This window comes from Sciurus vulgaris, assembly GCF_902686455.1.
Source record: "Sciurus vulgaris genome assembly, chromosome: 10".
NCBI classification, from domain to species: Eukaryota; Metazoa; Chordata; class Mammalia; order Rodentia; family Sciuridae; genus Sciurus; species Sciurus vulgaris.
In genome coordinates, this window is record NC_136470.1 from 69339228 (window position 1) to 69366306 (window position 27079).

Below are 27079 nucleotides of genomic sequence, written 5' to 3' on the forward strand. Positions count from 1 at the left end.
AAACAAACATGGTCCATGTGAGGCCCAAAGGGAAAGTTAAAAATCAACACTAGAAATAATTTAGTCTGAATTCCAAATGAGGACACACATCACAAATTGTGAAAGGAGCATGACTTGCCCAGAGTCACACGGACGGTCAATTAATAGCAAAGCCTGGACTGGAACTTTGGCTTCCAGTGCTTTCCACTACAGCAGAACACTGTTCCAAAATTACAGGAAATGGGACAAGTTCTAGGCTTCTGAAGCTGGCAAAACAACTTTCAAAAATGCAGATTCTAAAGACATATAAACTCCTGGGCTGTGAATGAGGATGGGGAGGAGCCTGGAGGCTGGCTGTCCTCAGGGTGGGAAACCTGGAGGATGGAATGGCATCTGCCTAAGGTTGGCCAGTAAAACCAGAAAAATGAAAAGCATTTCATTTGCAGCTGGCAGCAAGCATTCTCCTCAAAGCAACAATTTGATAAAAGGTTGCTTCAATGGTGCCACTAGTTCTAACCTCCTCTCCTCCAGCAAAGAGCCATTCTATCACTTGTGCCAAGAATGTGGTGATGTCTCCTTCCTGCACTCGGGATTTCTTAGAGACCACAAAAACAAAGGCATATTACAACATCGCTGCAGACTATTTGCAAGCCCCTTCCCTATAGGAAACTTCACATGGCATCATTGAAGTTCAAAGTACTACGAGTACAAACTAAACTAAAACTCTATCCAAGATCTCTGCAAACTGAAAAATAAGGTAATGGTATACCTGATTCATTCACCAAACATTTACTGATAAACTGTGTCATACGGTATTTCAAGATCTAGTTTTTGTTTGTTTGTTTTGCATTTGGGGGTGGGGTGAGAGAGAGGGGTAGAAAGCCAAACAAAACACAGGATCATTAAGATCCAACCCCTGCTGGGCATGGTGGGGCACGCCTGTAATCCCAGAAGCTCAGGAGGCTGAGGTAGAAGGATGGAGAGTTCAAAGTCAGCCTCAGCAACAGCGAGGTGCTAAGCAACTCAGAGAGACCCTGTCACTAAACAAAATACAAAATAGGGCTGGGGATGTGGCTCAGTATTCAAGTGCTCCTGAGTTCAATCCCTGGTACCAAAAAAAAAAAAAACAAAAAAAAAGATACAACTCCTGTATAATGAAGAAAGCAAATAACTGTAAAATTGATAAGTGTTACACAGCAGTGCTATTCAAATGTGTCCCAGGGACAAGTGCTGATCTGTGAATTGTTTGTTGTTGGCCCAAAGAAGATGACTAAGTATAGAAATTATCTGTGAACATTTAGAAACTTTTATAGCAATCTAGTAGTAATTTTAGGTCTGTTTAATCTAACGATTTTAAAATGAGGCTTCTATTTTGTACATCTTTTTTATACTTCGTTTTTCTATTATTTCATTTTTATGACATTTTACAAAATTATCAGTCCACAAAGTTTAAAGAGCAATCCAATAAAGTGATATAAGAGAAGTATTGTTTGCTATGTTACACTATACCAGCACAGATGAAAAGAAATGGCCTGTGAGACCAGAAAGGACATAACTTTTGGGCTGCAGACAATGAGTAGGGGTTTCTAGAGATAGAGTGGATGAGAAACATTTCAGACAGAGGAAGCACATGTGCCAAGGCTTGGAGATAATACAAGTGAATGGTATGTTTACAGAATAAACTTTTGAGGCAAATAATAAGCAGAAATGCAAAAAATTAAGTTACAAAGAGATTCAAAGAGACTGGCATGACTTTACAGGATAGACTTTAGCCTCTTCCCAACAGGTTGGAACCACTGAAGATTTTTATAAGCAGGATAAGGATGTGTTTATGTTTTCACTAAAAAAAAAACTCTTGCAGCAGTATGGGAGATTTGAGGGAGAGAGAGGATACAGGGAAGGACACAGACCAGTTATGAACACAGCAGAATAAACTAGGTATGAAGAAAACCTATACTGTGTCAAGAAAACTAGGCAAGAGAGAATGGCTTGAGAAATGTTTTGTGTATTATACATTTCTACCTTCTGCCTTACTTAACAATATGAATCACAATCTGTAATCAGATAATTTTTCTCTTAATCCAATAAGTAGCCTGCTCACAGAGGTGGGGAGATTGGGATGATAAGTTCACTACTGAGAGACAGAAGTTATAACTGCAAGGGAAATGTGGAGTTCCATGATGAAAATGTCAACGCTCAGCAAATACAAGTATTGTAATTCTGTGGTTGAGAGATTTGAGAGGTATATAGGGTAAAATGTGAAATTCTGCAATTATCCTGGCCTTTAATAATCATAAATAGGCATATATATAAATGGAGAACAATAACAGATAAAGGGTTGTAACACATTTATTTTGCATACTCAGTATACAGCATATTATTTTAGACATTCGGAAAAATACAAAGGGGAATAAGAACGATCCCTTTACTGCTTCTAGCCTCAGGGAAACTCTGGTATCTCCTAAGTATCCCTCGAATTTATTTCTGGACCTAAATCCAGACCCAAGCAGGCAGAGGTACTTGGTTCACTCAATAGGTATCAAATCAAGACTCATTTTCAACCCAGCAATTTTTTATGGTTCAGGGAATCTCTAAAGGGTAGGAGTATGTATATGTATGGGTAGGAAGGGAGAGTTCCTTGTATGGAAGAAATAAAATTTTTCTAAAATGTCCCCACAGACACAGAAGTCCTACAAATGAAAACTACTGAATTGATCAGGTCCAAAAGAATCAACCAGTTTCCAAGTAAAGTGCAGCCCTCTCAACCAAATGTAAACTGTGTGTCTCCCAGAATGGAAGCCACTGACTTAAGGAGCCACTGAAACTCAGGCTCTTGGCAGAAAGGACCACAGGTCGAGAATGTAAGGCAAGCATATGCCATTTGTCATGGAACAATTTTAAAAGAAGGAAAAGACCTTAAGAAAGAGACAGAAAAATGCAATTATTTTTCCATCATGGATATTCAGTACCCCTACCATCCACAACCAACACAGGGAACTCCACTTATCATAACACTATTGTGTGGCAGGCTCAATATCCATGCTATGTGGCTGACGGTGCTTCATAAGGCTCTCATAAGTACCTGCTATATGTCAGGGCACAAGATTTTACCAAAGTGTATAATAGGCTTAGTTTGATAACAACTTCTACCGTATTCCATTCATAAATGAAGACAACCCCTTCTGCTCTACAGCTGTATCTATACAAGTGAAATTTAGCAATTACCTGTGAATTAATCTAAATGTTCCACAAAATTAAATATTAAAAAGTTTAATTTACTGAAAGAATAAGCTTTTAATCTAAGATCACCAAACTTCACTTCATTTTATTTTATGAAAACATAACATCATCTATATCTTTGTAAAATGGCACCAGAAGTAAGATGGGATGACATACAAAAGAAGAGAACAAAATTATCTCCTGAGAGCATTTATTGTCCTTTTTCTAATTTAGAAATGAACAAATTTTCAATCAGTGCCTCACATCTACAAAACACTTTTGGGAATCAACAGAAAACAAAAAGACCTAATTATCCACAAGATCTAGAAAAGACAGAGAACAGAATCACTTAATAGCAACAGTGTATGGAGGTAAGCAAGGAGAAGCGCTCCATTGAAAGTCTCCAAGATCCTCTGCAAGACCCGCACAATGTGCTAGCACGGAGAGTGATGAATAAGTTTCATTGATAATAGTGGCTACGTCATGGCTGGCTGAACATTCAGTCCACAAACAGAAGGCTTCTGTATTTGCTCGAATGAACCACAGGAAAGTTTTAGCAAAAAGACTGTTATATTCAAATGGAAATCAGTACTTTCCAGCAAGAATGGACAATTAGCAATTCCTTAAACTGGCACTAAGAGGAAGAGCAGGGAAATGTACCAAAAAACCACCTCAAACATCCAATATTCCAAAATGTGAAATAAATAAGATAGATTATTATAGTTAGTATTCTGAAATTTTTACATAGCAGACATAGTTTGGATATTATGGGTCACTCAGCTGTCAATTTACCCTACTAGATTTCACCCAAATATTCTTCTTTTGTAAATTTCTTATTACATACAAGTTTAAACAGCAGTCCAAGATACCAGCAACAGGTTAATTTAGATGGTATTTCTTGAACACTTAGCAAAAAATATAGGTCTAATTATACTTATTTGAACCTACATTTTAAATCTTTATTCAACAGATAAAAAACTGCTAAGTCTTTATTAACAGATTCTAGCAAATACCTCTCCAAGACTGGCAGGGCAAACAGGCACCATCCTCACCTCCATCTCCACGCACACACACAACTGTGGCCTACCTGACTTACTGGTTTTGATTTATGACTCTGATCCTGGAACTGTACAAGTCCAAAGGAACTGAAATAAATTACAATGAATCCAAGGTTCCCTTGGGGTTGGAAAAAAAAGTTCAAGGCAAAAATAGACACAAGAAATTTTGCCAGAGTTAAGCAACGATTTCTTTTGTTGTTGTTTGGTTGGTTATGTTTCATTTTGTTTTTCTTTTTAGTACTGGACATTGAATCCAAGGGTGTTCTACCACCATCTCCAATCCTTCTTATTTTTTACTTTGATATGGGGGTCTGACTAAATTGCTGAAGCTGGCCTGGAACTTGAGATCCTCCTGTTTCAGCCTTCCAAGTTGTTGGGTTACAGTTGTGTACACTGCACCAGGCGTACACAATGATTTCTTAGATACAGTACAAAAGCAAAAGTGGCAAAATATAAAACTGATGAACTTCATCAAAACTAAAAATTTTGTGCTTCAAATAACACCATCAGAAAAGTGAAAAGACATCCAACAGAATGGAAGAAAATATTTGCAAGGTATGCATCTGAAAAGGGACTTGTCTTCAACATATACAAAGAAATCTTAAAATTTAACAATACAAAGACAAATAATCCAAATAAAAATGGGAAAATGGTTTAAATAAGACATTTTTCCAAGGAAAACACATTAATGGCCAACAAGCAGATGAGAAAACACTATAGTTAGTCATTAGGAAGTGAAATCTCTCGATGACTACAATAAAACAGACTGACAGCAACAAGTGTTGTCAAGGATATGGAGAAATTAGAACCCTCATAGAATGTGTGCAGCTACTTTGGAAAATAGTTTGGCAGTTCAGTAGAGAGTTACAAGACCCAGCAACTCTACTCCTGGTTAGATATGTAAGCATAATGAAAACATACCACATGAAAACTTTCACATATGTTCATAGCCATATTCATATTCAAAGTCAAAAAGTGGAGACAATCCAAAGGTCCATCACCTCATGAATGGATAAATAAAACTGTATATTCATGTATGTAATATTATCTGGCAATAAAAAGGAATTAAGTACTAATACATTCTAAAACACAGATGAACCTTAAAAACACCAAGTGAAAGAAACCAGTCATAAAAGAGCCCATGTGGTATGATACAACTGATAGAAAAAGTTTCAGAACAGACAAATCTGAACCAAAAAGTATATGAGAGGTTTTCCAGAGCTGGGAGGGGTGGGTAGAAGTGGGAAGTGACCACTGATAGGTACAAGTTTTCTTTGCAAATCAATAAAAATGTTTTAAAATTACATTACAATAGGGTAGCACAAATTCATAAATATCCTGAAATCCATCAAACTGTCCACTTCAAATGAAATTTATGGCATATAAATTATATATCAATAAAATGTATTTTTTAGAAATTGTGCCAACCTGAAAACTCTTATGCATTCTTGAAAGCAGTCCTCCAAGCTACCCAATGCCACACAGGGCCAGGCAAATACAAAGTACAGCAATCATTCTTCCTCATATCAGCCTGTGTCTATGTTCTAAGCATCAGTCTTGAATTGGACTGGATCTGTCAATACCAAAGAACCTAATATATACATTTTAAACGCTATAAATTCCTGAGAAACATCAAAGGCTAGCAGCACTTACTGCCAAGTGTGATTCCATTCACCTCAACAAACATTGATTGAGGTTCACAATAGATTAAGTACTATGTTTAGAATACAAAGACAAAAAATGCAGTGGGTCTAATACCCAAGAAGTTCATAGCTTATTAAGTCTAAGACAGATATGTTTGCATATGATTTCAATTAACTGTGCTTTCAGCAAATTACAGAAATAATTATGGGAGCAAAGAAACAGTGCAAAGAAGGGAATCATTAATTTGTGTGGAGATGACTGTATTAGTCTTTTTTTGTTGGTGGTGCTATAACAAAATACCTGAAGTTGAATACTTTGTAAAGAAAAGAGGTTTATTCACCTTATAATCCTAAAGGTTCATTTGCTTGGCAAGGACCTCCGTGGATAAGTTACAACTTGGCATAAAAACAGAAGAGAATTGGCCACACACAGAAAGGGCCAAGTGCATGGAGTGGCCTAGCATTAAAACAATATGCTGTTTTATAATGTTTATATTAGTACATTGTAGTTATACAATAGTGGGGTTCATTTGACATATTCATAGATACATATAACATAATGTACTCCATTTCAATCTCTAATACCTACCCTTTCTTCCTCTCCTCCCTACTTCAATCCCCTTCCTCTATTCCACTGATCTTCCTTCTATTTATTTATTGTTTTTGTAACTGATACATTATACTATACATAAAAGTGAAGTTTGCTGTGATATAGTCACCCATGCACATAGCATAGTTTGGTCCATTTCATTCTGCAATTCCTCCCTTTCCCAACTCTCCTCTCCTCCTTGATTCCCTTCCTCTACTCAACTTTTCTTCCTTTTACTTCCATAAGATCCCCCTGCCTTTTTATTCCTTATTTCTCTCTAGTTTCTGCATATGAGAAAACATGTGCACTTGATTTTGACTCTAGCTTATTTCACTTAGCATGATGTTCTCCAGTTCCATCCATGTAACAGAAAATGATATAATTTCATTCTTAATGGCTGAGTAAAAGTCCATTATGTACATATACCTCATTTTCTTTATCCCTTTGTTTGCTGATGAGTACCCCAGCTGGTTCCATAAGTTGGCTATCTTGAACTGCCCTGCTATCAACACCAGTGTGGCTGTATCACTGTAGTACACTGATTTTAGTTCTTTTGGATAAATACGAAGGAGTGAAATAGCTGGTTCATACAACAGTTCCATTCTTAATCATTTAAGAAATCTCCATAGTGCTTTCCAAAGTTGCTGTACCAAACTTCAGTTCCACCAACAATGCATAAGTCTACCTTTTCCCCCACATCCTTGCTAGCAATTATTGTTAATTGTGTTCTTAATGATTGCCATTTCAACTGGAGTGAGATAAAATCTCAATGTGGTTTTAATTTACATTTCCCTGATTACTTAGGATATTGAACATTTTTTTCATTTGCTGGCCATTTGTGTTTCTTCTTTCAATAAATATCTGTTTGCTCACATATTGACTGAACTACTGAATGAACTATTTTTTGAGTTATTTATACAATCTGAGTATTAATCCCCTGTTGGAAGCAGAGCTAGCATATGTTTTCTCCCATTCTGTATGGTCTCTTTATGTTCTTATTTTCTTTGCTGTGCAGAAGCTTTTTAATTTGAAGTCATCCCACTTAGTGATTACTGGTTTTATTTCTTAAACTTTAGGAGTCTTACTAAGGAAGTCAGTGCCTGCAGCAAAATATTAGGGATTTGACCAAAGTTTTCTTCTAGCACTTGCAGTGTTTCTAATCTAATTTCCTGGTATTTGACTTACTTTAAGTTGATTTTTGTGTAGAGTAAGAGATAGAGGTCTAGTTTCATTCTTCTGCATATAGATATCCAGGTTTTCCAGAACCAATTGTTAAAATTGCTATCTTGTCTCCAATGTATATTTTTGGCACTTTTGTCAAGGATTTGATGACTCTATCTATGTGGATTTGTCTTTGTGTCTTCTATTCTACTTGTCTTCATGTTTGCTTTTATGTGAATACCATGCTGTTTTTGTTGCTATACCTCTGTAGTGTAATTGGAGATCAGGTGTTGTAATATCAAGAAAATTAATGAAGCCATAATTAAAAGCCTTTCCACAAAGAAAAGTCTGGAAACAGATGGATTCTCAGATGAGTTTACCAGAACCTTAAAGAAGAGCTAAGGTCAAAGCTCCTTAGATTATTCCATGAAACAGAGGGGGAACAGATTCAATATGATATCCATCAAAATACCAATGACCTTCTTCATAGAACTAGAGAAAATGACATGCTTTTGAGAAATGAATTTATTTTCAAAGACCAACATTAATGCCTTCTGAAGGTTATGCGCCCATGACCTAATTACCTCAAATCAGGTTCCACCTCTTAAAGGTCCCACTACCTCAAAACAGTCAAAACAGAGATCAAGATTCTAGTATAAGAACCTCTGGAGGACACACTCAAACCAACCCCAGACCATAGTAAAGAGTCACAATGGTTTAATAAGAATAATGACATCTGAGCAGAGCTTTAAAGCTTTGGTAGATAAGAGAGGAATGGCTCGGGAAAGGCAAAATGGAAGATTTTGGCCTCTAGTAGATGTGCTAGATGGCAATGGTGGAGAGCATCTGATGGAACAACTGTGCACATCATGGTTACGAAGTAAAAAAGGAAGTGGAAGAGACCAGGGACCTGCAAACCCCTTATAGGGCACAACCCCAAAGACCTAAGGATCCCCCACTAGGTGCAAACTTATAAATTCCACCACCTCCCAACAGCACCACGCTGAGAACCAAGACTTTGAGAGAGACATATCCAAATAATAGCAGTGAATTTGGGAATTAAGCTCAGATTACTTATCCTAAAGGTACCAGTGATCCACTAAAGGATATTACACAGCTGAATGAATTGTTCATATTTATTTTAGGACTATCATCCTAGCAATGGTTTGCAGGATGAAGAGTCATTAGGACAAGGGGTCTGCCATTTTTATTTATGTATATAATTACTTTAAAACGCTTTCAAATGAAATTTTGCAAAGAAAGTCAAGAAGTAAAAAAGAAAAATTCTTCTGGCTGAAACAATGGTGGAAGGTCTGGAGACCTGTCTAGACAATATCTCTTTAGCACCCACCACTGAAGAACCCCTAGTGCTCCGCAGGTGGTGGTATGGGAAACTGAATTAAAGACAGCTAGTAATGAAAGACTGGAGACTAGGGAACTAGTGCAACAGTCCACTAGGAAAATGGTAAGGGCCTAAAATAAGCATGAATTATGGGGAGAAGAGGAGAATCCAGAAGGCTCTAGAGAAGTACAGAATTGACAAAACTTCAGAACTAACCAGATGCAGAGAGTGAGAAAGAAGAAAGCATCAAGGGTGACTTCAGGGTTTATGGCTTGGGGGAAGGGGAAAATGGCTTTGTTGATTAAAGTTAACGTACTAGGATACTGGACTTTCCTTAAGATATTTCACACCCAATAATTCCAAAAACTGAATTCTTGCCTCTCATTCAAAACTGCCCCTACTATGAGCAGTTGCATCATCTCAGTATGCACTAGACTGATGCTGGTGCTTAAATCATAAACCTGAGAACCCTCCTTGACACCTGTTCCTCCACATCCCCTTATATTCAATCCAACACCAAATGCAACCAATCCAAACCAACATTTACTTTACTATTTCAGGACTAATATGAGTCACATTATCTATGGGTAAATAGTACGAAGACTATTTTAGATAATCATGAACTAAGTTAACTTGCTTGAAGCAAGCTCAGCTTCTTAGAAAAGATTAAAGTGTCTCGCTAATCTGGAGGTTAGGTATAGGCCAGTATTTCAAAGACAACAGAAACCACTGATCCAGCACTAGATCGCTGATAGGATCTTTACAAGGAACAATTTGACAGCAAAGCCTGTGATTTGAATACTGAGTTAGAACTCTGTTTGCAACACCTCTGCCCCTCTGCTCCCTGATGACCTCACCAATTTCCAAATGACTTCTTTAATATCTAATCATAGACCTTACCTGATCTGACCTCACTCTTCAACAGCACATCAGGGGTGGTGACTGTTTAAGTCTGTATGCTAACAAATTCCCAGGTAATTTCTCAGTCTGGGGAAAGTTAATACAAAGGTATCTTCATTTCTCTCCTCTACTGACCCCAGGAGCTGCCTTAGTGGGTAGATGCTATAAGGACTTTCAGACAATAATCAAATTATAATTTACCATGGCCTTCCCATGGTACTCTGCAAAAACATTTAACATAGTACTATACATGACAAATGCTGAGTTTCCAGGGAATTTCCAATACGTAAAAATTGCTTTTCCAAAGGCAAATGTAAGAGATGGGGATTACAATATCCAACACCATTTTTACTCCTTAACTTTCCCCAGTATAAGCATTTCTTAACTACTATAGACACATTCTTCAAGTTCAGTAAGCTGGTAATGGCATTATGTGTTTTCATTTTTAAATCAATATATAAAATAATTACATAAATATTTTATTTTAAAAGACTTTTGGGGAGTGTGTATGACAGTTAATAAGTATAAGACGAATTGGTTTATGGACTAATCGCTTTGTTTATTATTCTGGTAATCAGCAGGAACAGTCTGGTGACTTTGACAATACTAAGATTTTAAACTGACTTATGCTTGGTTGTATACAATTTATTTTGTATCAGTAAAGGACCACTGGTTAATATAGGACACATTAGAATTGCTGAAGTGTAGGTCAATAAAGACATAAAATCCTGCAACTTCAATTTGAGATATTTACCAGCTCTGTATACTTCATTATCTGATCAAATCTTTTATGCATTAAAATAAAATGTCTCTAATACTTCAAAATCTAATGGGGGGGACAGGAAAAATACATCAAATATAACATGAAGCTAGCTACTTTGTCATTCACTGTGAATAAATATCATGTGCCCCCATACTGTTATTTCCAACAAATTGCAATTAGAAATTTGAAGTATTTTATCTTATTGTGTTTAAAAAGAAAGCCCCAGAAATGTTTCTTTAAAAATAATCACAAAATAATAAGAGTTCAGGCTGGGGGTAAAGCTCAGTGGTGGAGCACTTGCCTAGTATGCATGAGACCCTGGGTTGGATACCCAGCACCAGAAAGGGAGAGAAAAATACAAGACTGCCAACCACTGACTAATTAGTAAGGTTTTTGTTAATTTTGATAGCTCAACATAATGTTAAATTTCAATCTGTACTTTATTCTCACTTTAAAAGAATATCCTTTTAAAATTTGACAAATGGTACTTTATGTGGCTAAAATTTGAAGTATATTAAACAACCTTTACATAGGCAAAATAATATCCATTTTAGCACTGTTTATAATAATTACAGAATGGAAACCTTCTAAGTATCCATCACTGAGGAGATCAGGTACATCAACTGTCATGTAGAAACAGCAAAAAACAATAGTAATAAGGAAATAGATATAATGGTGTGCTGCTATTTGCATAGGAAATGGAGGTGGGCATGGAACATGTAAATGTATTTGATTGTATATATTTAATACCTTGAAACTGCTTGATATGTGCCCATTTAGTTGCCTGGCATATAGCAATCTTAGGAAATAATTTCATTCCAAACCCTTTCTATGTTCCATCAATGGCTAAAACAGCAGCTACAATGAGCTCCTTTGTTTTCCCAAGGCTAGAGAAAAGGGTAACGCAAATAATAAGGATCTTGACGTACCCCAGGAGAAGTGAATAAGCAAAAAAATTTTGAAAATATTCAATTTTTCTAATCACACTGAAAATCATTTGTTAAATTAAAAAGTGTAAAGGTCTCATCATGATTCTCTATTAAATCATATATTAAAAATAAACTTTATGGCATAATACTTAATACATTTACCTCACATTATTTTTTATAGAGTCAAAATAACAGATTGCTTTTTAAGAATTAATTCATAGGGAATTTCTTGCGAAGCAGAAAGTATATTTTGGGTTAAAACAGATTGAGAACAAAGAAGATGTCTATAGCACCAATGACCAAGCAGCATCCAGGGTTGCTGGGGAACAAAAATCACATCTTAAAATATAACATAAAGTGAATTTTAAAAGTTTGGGCTCTCAATTTATTAACTCCAAATGGGTACTACAAATGGGTACTCTAAATGGTACATCCCTCAGTGAGTTCCTAACAAACTAGTTGTAACATCTCTTACAGAGATCTGTTGTTCTTAAACTTCTGCTCCTATCTAACTCTTCCAATCCCTGGCAAACACCTCATTTTTTAGTTTTACCAGAAGGAACTGAAGTAATTCTCTTGACACACACTGGAGTGTCCACCTGTCCTTACCTTAATCCATCTCCCAACCCCCACCAATATCTTATTAGCTCAGTCATTCTACCAGTCCACATTCCAAGTTTTCCTCTCAGTCCCTTGCTGTATGCCTAACGCAGCAAAGAGCTTCTGTTATTTCATAAAATCTATCTTAACCACACCACCTCCTTTAATGATTGTTCTTTACCTTTTCTAGTCAAGTTGCCCAAATATGTCACTCACATCCATTGCCTCCACTGAAGTGTCCCCCTTCAAATCCTTCACTGAAATAGCACTATTAAAGTTCCCTAATGTCCTTCCAATCACTGAATCAAAAGTGAAAGGGATCTTCAACAACTTCTCTACCACATTTATGTTACTTTGCAGATAAGCAAGCTGAGATCTGTGAACACTACACAATCAATCAAGGCAGGCAGGAACTGCAACGACTTTCCATCCACAAAAATAGACATTTCATAGCTTTAAAAAAAAAAGTAAATAAAACCTCAAGATTATTTCAGGTATCTCCATAAAAGGAAAAGGAAACGCCACATTAATAATCTAAAATGGAGGATAGTATAAACACTGCAAGGGATAACCCCAAACCCACTTCAGTTGGCTTTGGAATGTGGCCTTGCACTTCAAGAATTCCAAAACTTCAAATAGCAACAAAGTTATGTGAGTGCTTTTTAGGAAAGTATGTTTTCTTCTCCCTCTTCTCTGCTCCCTCCTTCGTCATACACTATAGTACCCGGATTAAATCTGAGTGTTAAAAATCCTCCATAGAAGGATATCATGCTAAGTGAGATAAGCCAATCTCAAAAAACTAAAGGACGAATGATCTCGCTGATAAGCAGATGAGGACATATAATGGGGGGTAGGAGGGGTTAGCGTTAGGGTTAGGGTTAGGTTTAGGGTTAGGGATAAGGAGGGTGGTAAGAATGGAGGAAGGAAGGACTGTATAGAGGGAAAAGAGGGGTGGGAGGGGTGGGGGGAAGGGAAAAATAACAATGAATCAAACAACATTGCCCTATGTAAATTTATGATTTTTAATAAAAATAATGGGGAAAAAAATCCTCCATAGAAACCAAAGGAGCCATCTGAGTGGTAGGAAAAGAATTTAAGAAATGAGAATGAAAGAATGAAGGAAGAAGAAGCCCTCAAAGGTGCCAAGTTCTAATTGTGCTTGTCCTCCCCACTACAGACCTCAGTGACATTTTTGATGACGCTCCATAAATCCTGAATTAGGACCTAACCTCTTTTATAAATAAACATGTCCATCTGTGAGGGTGAGTTTTATATGTCAACTTGACTGTGCTATAGGACTGCCCAAATATTTGATCACACACACATTTCTCTGGAGAATCCTAACACACCATCTGAGTATGAAGAGTATATATTCTTTTTTTTTTTTTTTTTTTTTTTTTTTTTTTTTCAGTGCTGGGGATTTGAACCCAGGGCCTTCTGCTTGAAAGGCAAGCACTCTACCAACTGAGCTATATCCCCAGCTGAGTATATATTCTTCAATGAGTTTGTTCCAGGGCAGCCTTTTTAGAGGCCAACCAACAATCCCAAAGAAAAACACCTGAAATTCTACTGTCTAAGCTTTCTCCTCATTCAACACCTTCCATAAAGTCCAAGCCCTTTGTGACATTCATATTATAAAAAAGAGAAAGAGAGAGAGAGAGAGAGAATAAGCAAATAACCTATGAAAGGGTACTTGGAATTAATAAATAAATTATTTTGTTAATGCTTAGTGTCTCCAGTTATTTCAATAGCCACGCAATTGGGAAGTTTCACACCTCTATGCTTTACTTATTACCATTCTGTTTTCAACTACCACACAAATTGAGGAAGGTAAGTGACTTAATAACATCTACCTTGAATTATACAATACAAATTATAAATTAAATATGAAAAGTTACTCTTAGCTTTTTGGCTAAGAAACATAAGATACTATTTTAATGTGATGAATATCAATTTGATAAAATTAATAAACGGAATGAGAAGAATGGCAGCAATAAACAAATAAGGAGAAAGATGAAGTAACAGCATATAAAAAAGTAGAAAAGAGAAGATTCACTCTATTTGTCACCCCCTGGGGTGCTATGAAGTGTCCACTTGTTTTCCTTTCCTTTGGATTCTTATTTCAGAGCCAGGAGACTCCCTCTGACAAAGCCATATTACATGACTTCACAGAGCTCCAGCTAGGATTCCCCAGCACACTTCCCACTCCACAGCCTTGTTTAAAACGAATAAAAAGCATTAACATGACAAGAAGGAGAAAAGATGGAGCCCTTTTGTGATTAATTTCATGTGTCTACTTGACTGTGCTAAGGAATACCCAGATAGCTGGCAAAACATTGTTTCTGGGTGTGTCTTTGAGGACGTTTCTGGAAGAGATTAGCATTTCAGCTGGTATACAGAAAGGAGACCCCCTCACCAAAGTGAGCAGGAAGTCTAAACTATAGAAGAGCCTGGCACCAGACGAATTTCAAGTTTTTGCAGCTTTGTTCAAAGGACAGCTCCATAATGGTAGAGATTGTGGGCAGCTAGGCTCACACATTTTAAAGATCCATCTAAAAAGGCTAGAAGCCGCAGAGGAAGCTGCTCAGGGAAACTGGAGCCACCAGACAGTGAAGAAAAACCCTAGGAAAAAAAGCAGATAGAAGAGGTGAAAGTTAAAATTTGAATGAAAACTCTGCCCAAATATCTGATAGACCCCTGAAGCATGTATACACAGGGCAGATCAAAATTAGTCCAAACTGTGAGATGGAACACACCTGTCATGGCCCCAAAATGTGGAAGCTAATCTTTCATAAAAAAGCCTGCCATCTTTCTGGCAGAAGAAACCAGTGCCCAAGGCATCAAGGCCACAAGAGAATACAGGAGACACTAGAAAGAACAGGAACACAGAAGTAGAACCCACAATTTTGTAGAAATACCGTACAAGTGTCTAGGTGACCAATGAACCATATTTGTAACAGGCAGACTTACAGCAACCTGAAATGAGATCTGAGCCACCACCCACCACAGACACAATGAAGTTTGTGATTTGAGTCTAACCAAGTTAAATCCTGCTTATGAAGGAAAAATAAAAATAACCAACATACTTTAGAGCAACATAACAGAAACCAGAATCTCAACACAGCATGGAAAATATTAAGGATATAATCTAAAATTACTTCATAAAAAAGACTAAGAGAATCTGATTCACCCTCAATGAAAAAGACAACAGACACTATTAATCAGGGCTCTTTCTCTATGTGCGTGTGTGCATGTGCACACACACATGCACATGCATGTGTACTGCTGTGTGTGTATGAAAAGCAGTCTATGCCCTGCTCTGACTTACACCAGGATGAATAGTAATTCTCAGGCTGTGCCTAACCCTGGTTATTCCATTTATAAGGCAGTAGTTCACCATGAGTTACTACATTTTGAGTTTAAGTGCTGAGGTAGAATGACTGTACATCTTGTTTGTGCAAGTAAACAATTGCCATCTGCCTAGCACAACCATGAAGCACAAACATAAATAAATGAACTGTACTAATAAAAATAACCACCTGTGAATTTATCAGATTAATCTGAAGCACATGGATGCATGGATATATCAAACTCACATCAGAAAAATCAGGCCCATGAGCTTTTTGAACACAAGACCACCAAATGATGCAACTCCAAGGCTCATAAATGGAGGAGCACCCTGAGATTGGACTCAGCAGCACCCAGACCCTGTTACCTGATCACTTGTCATGAACTTTGCCCCAGAAAATCACCACAGAGATGAATCCCCAAATCTCTATCTTCAGGTTCAGCAGAGTTTTTTCTGCCAATGATGACCACACACCCCCACTCCAAACCAACATCTTAAACTGACACACCAAGAAGACACTCTGAAACTGACTGTCTGGACCCTGCCTAGAGAACAATTTCTTTGGCTGGATCATAATCTTATCTGACCACCTACAGTGATTCTTTGCATTCTTAGCTGCTCTGAGCCTCTCTATTCAGCCTCCTAAACCCCTCTGGCTGCCTTAACCCTTTATTGTCTTCTTGTAACCTAAAATGTAACTGTGTAACATAATATATGTATATGTGTGTTCACATGTAAATGTACATGTAACATGTAAAATGTATAAATTACATGTATGCATACAATGTACACATTATACATATATAACATCTGCATACATAAGTATATGTGATGTATGATGTGCGACTTGAGCATTATAGATATTAAGATTGGAATAAAGGAATCTGTGATTGCCTGACTTATGACTATTAGATGGCTTACAAGTATTCAGTGAACTGCCACCACTGCAAGTGGTGTAGCCTATGAACTGATTGTTATTCAATAAATTCTGACACTGTGGAAAGACAATGGTCTATGTTAATGACAGCTCACTCACTGCGGTGTGATGTGTATGTGTGTGTGTCCTGCTGTATCTCTGGACAACACTTTTTAATGTGTTTGTGTACCTGCATGTATATACATATATATATATATATATTTTTTTTTTTTAAAGACATCTATCAAAGGTGATGACTTATATGATTAAGAAGGCTGAGAAGCCCTACCAATCACCTGTCTGAGTCCAGAGACACAGGAAATCTATGGTGTGGTTTGAAGGTCTGAGATCCACACAATAGATAGTATCATTCCAGTTCAGCTCTGAAGGCCTGACAATTTATATTCCAGTTCAGTCAGTCAAGCAGACAGAATTCAACCTTCCTCTATGGTTTTGCTCTATTCATGCCCTCAGATAGAATGATCCTCAACCACACAGGGGAGGGCCATCTGCTTTACACAGTCCACCAATTCAAATGCTAATTGACACACCCAGAAATGTTTACCCAGCCTTCTGGGCATCCCATGATCCAGTCAAACTTGACATAAAAAAATTAACCATCACAGATGCTAACCTCAAGATAAGGCAGATACTGGGATTACCAGACATGGATTTTAAATTAATTTTAAGAACTGTGTTCAACAACAACAATAAAGAGCCACATGCACTTTAAACAAATGAAGAAATAGGAAATCTGTTAAAAAATAGAAGATGCACTGGGCGCAGTGACACAGATCTATAATCCCAGAGACTCAGGGGGCTGAGGCAGGAAGATTGTAAGCTCAAGACCAGTCTTAGCAACTTAGCAAAACCCTGTCTCAGAATAAAAACTAAAAAACGCTGGGGATGTAGCTCAGTGGTAAAGCACCCCTGAATTCAATTACTAGTATCAAGAAAAAAACTAGAAGATGTAATAAACAATAAAATGAAGAGTTTGGAAATATAAAATATGTACAATTTAAAAATTCACTAGATAAGCTTCAAAGCAGAACAGGAAAAAATTGGGAAAAAAATCAATGAACTAAGGGTAGATTAACAGAAATCCAGACCAAAGAAGAGAGAGAAAAAAGATTTTAAAACGTGAACAGTATTTTAAAGGATATATATGATAATTTCAAAACATTACCATATACCTACCAAAGTCTAAGAAACAGAGGAGGAAACTTATGGGACAGAGACAAAAATATCTGGAGAAATAATGACTACAAATCTCAAAATTTGGGGAATGGCATAGGTTTACAAGATACAAGAAGCTCAACAAATCACTAATGAGATAAACTCAAAATCAGAGTCAAAACACAAAAATCACTAATAGAAAATTATAAAATCAGGGAAGAAAAAGAAACACTACATACAAATGAGGCATTATTCCAATAACTGCAATTATTTTATCTAAAGCCACAAAAGCCAGGAGACAAACCAACAAGATCTTTAAAATAAAGAAAAATATTGTCAACCTAGAATACTATAGTCAGTAAACACACCCTGTAAGAATAGAAGACAAACATTGGCATTTTCAGAAAATGGAGCATACTTCATCATGAGAGATCTGCACAATAAGAAATAGTAAAGGCAGTCTAGGCAAAAGGGAAAGAATGCAAGAGGAAAACTTGAATCCTCATGAATAGGTGGGAAAATATCAGAAATGATTATTGGGTATAATTAAATTATTTACACTTAAATTAAATACAGTGATTCTCTCTCTCTCCCCTGCCTCCCCCCAACAGGCTTGCACATGCACACACTTTTCAGTTGATAATAAAAATAAATAAAATAATAAAAATAAATAAATGTAAGATATTTAATAATAATACCATAAAGAACATTAAGTTACAGTAAATAAACTGCTATGTTTGCAAACTTTCTACTTTTTTATGAAATAGAAAAAATATTAAATCTAAGTATACTGTGACCAATTAAGGATATATATTATAATCCCTAGAGCAATCACTAAAACAAAAATGTCAAGAGGAATAGCTTAAAAATCAATAGGTGATTCATTCTACTATCTTTCCTATTCCTTTCACCCCTCCCTTCTCTTCATTCCCCTCTGTCTAATCCAATAGACCTCTATTCTTCCCACTGTACCCCCACCCCCTCCTTATTGTGTGTTAGCATCCACATATGAGAGAGAACATTATGGAATTGGCTTATTTCACTTAGCATGACAGTCTCCAGATCCGTCCATTTACCAGCAAATGCCATAATTTCATTCTTCTTTAAGGTTAAGTGATATTTCATTGTGTATATATACCATAATTTCTTTATCCATTCATCTGTTGAGGGACACCTAGGTTGGTTCCATACCTTAGCTACTGTGAATTGAGTTGCTATACGCTGCATCACTGTGTATGCTGATTTTAAGTCTTTTGGATATAAAGTGAGGAGTACGATAACTGGGTCACATGGTGGCAACATTCCAAGTGTTCTAAGGAATGTTCACACTGCTTTCCAGAGTGGCTGCAACAACTTGTAGTCCCACCAGCAATGTATAAGTGTACCTTTTTCCCCCACATCCTTGCCAACATTCATTGTTACCTGCATTCTTGATAATTGCCATTGTGACTGGAGTGAGATGAAATCTTAGTTTTAATTTTCATTTCTGTAATTCCTAGACATGATGAACATTTTTTCATATATTTTTTGAAAATTCATATTTCTTGTATTTCGTCTGTGAAGTGTCTGTGCAGTTCCCTTGCCCATTTATTGACTGTTTTTTTTTTTTTTTTCGGTGTTAAGTTTTTTGAGTTCTTTATAAATCCTGGAGATTAATGCTCTATCTGAGATGCAGGTGGCAATATTTTTCCCAATCTGTAGGCTCTCTCTTCATGCTCTTGATTGTTTCTTTTGCTGTAAAGAAGCTTTTTAATTTGATACCATCCCAATTTTGATTCTTGATTTTACTTCTTGAGCTGTAGGCCAAAATGATGGAGTACTGGTCCTACATTTTATTCTATTAAGTGTAGGGCTTCTGGTCTATCAACTTTGAGTTGAGTTTTCTGCAGGGTAGGAGATAGGGATTCAATTTCATCCCGATACATATGGATTTCCAGTTTTCCCAGCACCATTTGTTGAAGAGCCTATCTTTTCTTCAGTGTATGTTTTGGGTGCCTTTGTCTAGTATGAAATAACTGTATGTATGTGAATTTGTCTCTGTGTCTTCTATTCTGATCCACTGGCCTTCATTCCTATGTTCCTATATGAATACACCACCGGTGAAACTCCATATCATGTACAACCACAAGAATGGGACCCTAATCAGAATGTTATACTCCATGTGTGTACAATATGTCAAAGTACACTCTACAGTCATATATATCTAAAAAGAACAAATAAAAAATTAAAAGATAAAAACAATAGGTGATCATCAGAATAGATTAAAAAATCAAGACCCATATACATGTTGTCTATAAGAGATGGATATAAGGAAACAGACTAAAAAATAAATAAATGAAAAGTCAGACTATGCAAACAATAAGTATATGAAGTCTGGAAGTATTATATTAATATTATATAAAATAGACTTAAAGAGTGTGACCAAAGATAAAATTAGAGAATTCATAATAATAACAAGGTTAATTCATCAGGAAAACAATCATAAGTTTGTATGTTATTAGGCAATAACAGATCATCAATGCTCATGAAGCAAGAATTGACAGAACTAAAGAACTAAAATCAGAATAGATTTTAACCCTCTCTTAGTAATTGATAGAAAGGGTGGACCAAAAAAATCAATTTTTTAAAAAGAGGATCAGAACACTATCAACCACTTTAAACCTCAACAATTACAGATCGTACTTTCTTTCTAAGTATACATGATATAATCACCAAAGGAATGTTTCACCAGAAAAAAAAAAAAAAAAAAAAAAACTCAAGTAAATTTAAAAGGAATTAACTCATATAGAGAATGTTCTTACCAAAAAGGACTTAAAATGAAAAATCAGTAACAATATATCTAGGGAAACCCTGACTTGCTTGGAAGTTAAAAGGGACATGTTGATCCATGAGTCAAAGAAGAACTCAAAATGAAAATTACAAAGTATTGGAACTAACTTCAGTGAAAAAAATAAAGAATATCCAAATGTATGGGATGCAGTTAAACAGTGTTTACAGGGATAGTTAGAACTCTACATGCTGTACTGGAAAATAAAACAGGCTTAAAATCAGTGACCTATCTTTCTACACAAGAAGCATGAAAAAAAAAAAGTCAAATCAGGGAAGAAAGTGATAAAGGTCAGACCAGAAATCAACAAAATAGAAAATAGAGAAAAAAATTTTTTAAAAAGTTGATTTGATAAGAACATCAACAAAATTGATAAATACCTAACTAAACTAATCAAGAAATTTAAAATGGGAAAACCAATTATTAATTTCAAAAAAGAAAAGGAATTTTCACCATGGATCCTACATAACTATGAGCAAAACAAGAGACTATTATGAATAACTTTATGCCAATTTAGTTGAAATAAAAAAATTCCTTGAACAGTACAACTGTTCAAAAGTGATAAATGAAAAATCTAAATAGTCCCATATTGATAATATAATTTATACTGATAAGTTGACATTATTATCAAAAAATCTTTCAACTAAGAAACTCCAGACCCAGATGGTTTTATATAACACATTTCACACAAACTCTTTCAGAAAACAAAGGAGGGAGAAATACTTGCCAACTCGTCATGAGGCCAGAATTTCATAATGCCAAAACTTAACAAAGACTCTATCAAAAGAAACACTACAGACCATTACCATAATAGTATTAAAATAAATCATACAAAAATTCCCAGTGAAGTATTAAATCAAATCAACAATATAAAGAATATGATAGATTACAAGTAGATTTTATCCCAGGAATGTAAATTTAACATAGAGAAACCGATACAGAGTTTTATACTCAAACTGTACCTTATCAAAGTTGATTTTCTAAAAATCATCAGTGCTCAGTGGATGGTCCCTTTTCTGAGGTATGAATAGTGGATTTCAGAACCAGATCACATGGATTCTCATCTTAGTTCCAACATTCACTTACAACTTCACACCACTGGGTTTCAATGTCTTTATTTCTTAAATCAAGATAATCAGCTATCCTGTATTACGGTTGAAAATAAAAAGTATAATTGAGAGGATCTAACAGTATTTTGCAAATAGCAACACTCAATATAATGTGCAAGAATAATAATATAGAAATACATTTTTCTCACATACATGGGTACTCGGAAAATATGAACTGGCAATGGAGGAGGAGACTCTTTATATACATTCTAGAATGGTGATAAGGGGCACCAGTGTAGATCAGGACATAGTTCAGAAAGACATAGGCATATTTTTCTTGGCTAATGACATAGAATTAATTGTACCCATATGCCAGGCACATAAATTAGCTTACTTAAACCTCTCATTAACCCTACAAGGTAAATCCTTTCATAGTCAGCATTTTACACAAAAGAAAACTGAACTTCAGAGTGTTCAAGTATAGCTTCTACTGCAAGATCAGGAGTACTGGAACACAAAGAGCATTTTCTGGCTACAGAAATGCTAGGAAGGCAAAGGCAACTCACCGTCTTCTGACCTTGCACAAAATCATGGCGACCACAAAAGCTGCCATGACATCAACCAAACTGAAAATTAAATTGTGTTTTACTTCTATCTAAAATTACTCTAAATGGGTAATTTTGATTGGTGGGAGGACATCAGCGTTAACAAGGGTTTCTGACTTAGCTTAACATGTTGTGTTGGGAGAAGAGCCTAAGAGATGAGTGGTGAATGGAGTCCCTCTCAGGACAGAGGGAGAGGGTCCATTCTCAGAAGAGTAAGATAGAAAAGTGACGTGTAAGCAACTTAGGATCTCCGAAAAGTGCCTTGAGAACAAGAGACTGTGAGAAATTATGGGAGCCCTCGGAGAGCTGTACAGAAACTAGGCAACCATCAGTAATTGGTCTCTCAAGGCAAATTCAGGAAAAGAAAAATGGCGAAGGTGTTTCATTCTCAAAATTACTCATTATGATACTGTCCTAACCTTCCATGAGATTCCCAGATACGTTCTGAACTATGAATTTACAGGCTATAGTCAATGTATTTGTAATTTACATCTCTCCCCCATCCCCCTAAAAAAAGAGATTACCCAGTTTAGTTTGTGTTCAGATGGGTACTGTTTCATGAAATGAAACTGAATTTCCTCACTGACCACACAATCTAGATTTCTGAGGTTCAGCCTGGACACTAATCCTGTAAAAAGAAAATAAATAATAATGACTAAATTTTGGCCTCACAATATAACATTAATTACATCTCAGTTGTTCACATTCACATTTTTTTCCCTTCATGCATTTCCTCCATTCTGAGGAGTCTCTGAAGTCTTTTTATACACACCCTTTATATTTATGTTTTACTTTTTGACTTTGAAACAGCAATAATGCCAAGTTTTTCATTTGCTCTTTTTAGTTATACTTGACAGTAGAGTGTATTTTGAAATATCATACATATATGGAGTATAACTTCCCACTTTTGTGGTTGTACATGATGTGGAGTTACACTGGTCATGTATTCATATATGGACATAGGAAAGTGATGTCCAGTTCATTCTACTGTCTTTCCTATTCCTATTCCCCTCCTTTCCCTTCATTCCCCTTTGTCTAATCCAATGAACTTCTATTTCCCCCTCCCCTTCATTCTGTGTTAGCATCCACACCTCAGAGAGAACATTCATTGTGCCAAGTTTTTAACAGATCCACTGAGAATGTCTCTGTCCTTAATTTATCAACATTTATCAAGAAACTCACATGACCTTAAACTACCACAACAGTCTCTTAGATGATCTCCTTATCCCCATTCTTTATCCACTTTCAATTCATCCTCTACACTTCTGCTAAAGTCAAACTGCTGCCAGGTGTGGCCGTGCACACCTATAACCCTAGTACCTCAGGAGGCTGAGGCAGGAAGATCTCAAGTTCAAAGTCAGTCTTGGCAACTTAGTGAGACCACGTCTCAAAACAAAATATAAACAATAGCTGAGGGTGTAGCTCAGTGGTAAAGTGCCCACTGGATTCAATCTCCAGTACCAAAAACATAATAATAGTCAAATTGCTGTAAAAGCAAATTTGAGCATACCTCTAAAACCTTGGAAGGCTTCCCACTGCTCACTGGATAAAGTCCAAATACCTGGTGCCTGCCTACACTTCTGGCATTTCCCTTGACCCCTACCCTTCAGTCATGTGAAATACTTGTAGCTCCCAGTCTATTTTACGCCTCTGTAACTCTGCTTACCTATTCTCTGCAAGTCATGCTAGCTATGCCATGACCCCTCCCACTCTTCATCACCCCTTGCTTCCTGAAATTTTACTGGTCCTCCAAGATGAACCTTTTGGACTCTCTTCTTCTGCCCCTCACCTTGCAAACTTGTTTGGTTCTCTCCCTCTGGGAATGGACTCACAGATTGTTTTCTTGGAACACTGGGATAAGCATGGTTCTATCAGTATGTTCATTTACATAAATATGATTTCCCCCAATAATTTATACTCCAATACAAGATGATATGCATACACCAATCTCCTCACTTGCTTGACTACGCTTTTTTATGTTCTTGGATTACTGGTCCCCTCAACTATAAGATACAGGACAGAAGTAATGTATTTTAAAGGGAACAGAGTGATCATTAAATGCTTAGTTCCTAATCACTCTTCTCAATGAATTCTGCTAATAAAACACAAGACAATAATTTTTCTTTTGATGATATCTAAATATCTACTCTGTTTGACACTATACCAGATCTAGAGACACAATAATGTTCAAGATAATTTCTAGATATAGAAAATTTACAAAAACGATAAATCTTCCAACTTATAATAAAAAATACATTAGAGACCATTGAGTCCAATCCACCCATTTTAGAGTAGGGAAGTGTTCTAAATTCTACCAGCTAGTTAGAAGCAAAGGTCAGATACAAGAGGTTTCTCACCCAATGTCTTTTTCCTATCCTATTCTACCAATTTGAAGAAACAGGTTTAGCACTATTTTGATTCAAGATACTGTATACATCTCCACAGTTTAAAAATAATATTAATCTATATGTGAAAAGAGGCTTGACACTACATTTTCAGAAAGGAAAACAGTGACATAAAACAAACCTAACAGGAACAAAATAACAGAGACCCAGCAGTGGGAGCTGAGCTTCATCTAAGTCAGCAGATGACATCTATTTGCACTCGTTAGCACTGCCTGGCATGTGCTACACCACCCCCTTGGGTAATTTACATTTTTTTAAAGCATGTATTTCTAAATTTAGGAAGTTAGGATAATCAGGGTGGAAAAGCCCATCTGTTTGACGTTCACTCCAGCTGCTACAGATTCTGAAATGAAATTTGAGTATTTTCTTCTCTGTTTCATCTTACCCTATCTGGAATATGAGGGCATAACAGAAGCATAAAACTAGCTAAGGGCATGGTATCAGATAAGTATTTTATTTGGTGCATGCAACACACCCATTGTGCTTAATCCTGCTACAATTACACAAACATTTGTGCACACAAGGTACAAATACATTTTCCTTGTGCAATATTTTTTTTTTTGTTGAGGTGTAGTAATAGAGACAGAAAGACAGTAGGAAGATATGATGTTTAACTCTCGAGAGGTTAAAATTAGTTTAAAAAGGATGGAAAACGTAACTGAATTATTGCTTAGTTGTACTTTTTTTTTTTTTTTTTTGGAAACAGCATTAACCTGAATTTGAATCCGAAATTTTGCACTTGATATGCTGTGTGGTTTTGAAAGGTTACTTTACTTCTCTAGGTTTTTTATTGCACGACATGAAAAACCAGGGAAAGGAGGGGAAGGAGGGAAGAATTGAGCATAAAAGAGAAACCAAAACACTAAAGATATCTTCAGGATCTATAATTCTGGGACTACATGACAGCTACGTAAAATTTTACAAGAATGCTACTATACGTGGAAGAAAACTTCCCCTTCTGGTTTGAAATGATCAACATCAAAACCATAGTCAAAACAATAAATGGTTATTTATATATGGTGTTTTGACTATTGAAAGTATATGGATCATATATATCATAAGCTAAATATTTATTCAGTAAATACTAAAATAACTCGGAAATACTTTAAACAAAATTCAAACACAAAGATTACAAAAGAAAAATAATAATATCTGTTTCTGTTTTCTTTTAAGAAAAAGAGACATTATCTAGGATAATATATGTTATTGCTGATAAACATCAAATGTAGGCCAGGTATGGTCAGGCACATCTGTAATTCCAGTGACTCAGGAGGCTAAGGCAGGAAAATTTCAAGTTCAAGACCTGCCTCAGAAACTTAAGATACTGTTGAAAATTTTAAAATTTTTTTAAAAAGGGCTGGGGATATAATTCAGTGATAGAGTGCCCCTGAGTTCAATCCCCAATATTAAAAAAGAAGAAAAAAATGTTGATAAAGCCCCCTCATAAAATATAAACATGCGATCAGAAAAATAAACATCTTTCTAGGTCCCCAAACTTTTCCTGAATAGTTTCCCTATGTAAGGTACTGTGGGACCAACAATATTGAGTGAGAATAGTTTCAAAGAAAATGATTAAAGCTCTTATTAGTGCTCCTAGCAATGGGGAGTCATTTAATTAGAAATGAAAATAACTGCTTGGATAAGCTGTAACTTATCTAACATAACTAACTGCAAGGATGTCAGAAACACAGACCATGTAACCAACACAATTCTGTCATTTCACCAAGGAATCCATGAGGTACATGGAAGACATTAAAAAAATCCAAAGGTTATGAAGGCTTTAAAAAGCACATTGGGCTGGAGATGTGGCTCAGTGGCAGAGCACCTATGTAGCTTTAGCAAGGCCCTGAGACTGACCCCCTAACACCCAACACCACAAAAAAAGAAAAGAAAAAAATCAAAAAGCATGTCTGCTATGACTTAAAGAACTTAAATATCTATGATTTTTTTTTCTGTATCAAATTATTCTTACATTTCTCTGTTTTATAGTGAATAAACATTTTAGGAAGGAAGAGTCTGAAAATGAATTATAGTGCTGTTGTTCAGCTTTTTATCCGTATGACCAAAATACCTGACAAGAACAACTTAGAAGAAAAGTTGTATGTGGGGCTTATAGTATCAGAGGTTCAGTCCATGATCAGAGAGCTCCATCACCTGAGCCCAAAGTGAGGCAGAACATCATGGCAGAAAGGCATAGTGGAAGGAAGGAAGCAGCTTCTCACCTCATGGAGGCCAGGAAGCAGGCCAGGAAGCAGAGAAAGGAGAAGGAGCCACAGGGAGGATGAACCCTTTCAAGGCATACCCCCAGTGATCCACCTCTTCCTGCCACACTCCATCTCCCTTCAGTTCACCCAGTTAGTCTAGTCAAACTAGGATGGACTAATTAAATTATAGCTCTCATAATCTAATCATTTCCCCTCCGACATTCCTGTATTAACACACGAGTTTTGGAGGGACACCTCTTATTCAAACCAAAACAAGTGCTATCTCATTTATTACTACCTTAGATGCTGTTAATCTAGTTTTTCTCTATTTTTGCCTCTGATATATGTCTCCAGTATGTAGAACA

At 36.2% G+C, this 27079-nt stretch overlaps 1 protein-coding gene across 2 annotated transcripts in view; it reads right to left on the minus strand.

The window, feature by feature from the left end:
• The window catches only part of IGSF11 (immunoglobulin superfamily member 11), a 153187-nt gene that overhangs the window by 101865 nt on the left and 24243 nt on the right, over window positions 1-27079 (minus strand). The gene's annotated exons all lie outside the window — the stretch shown is intronic.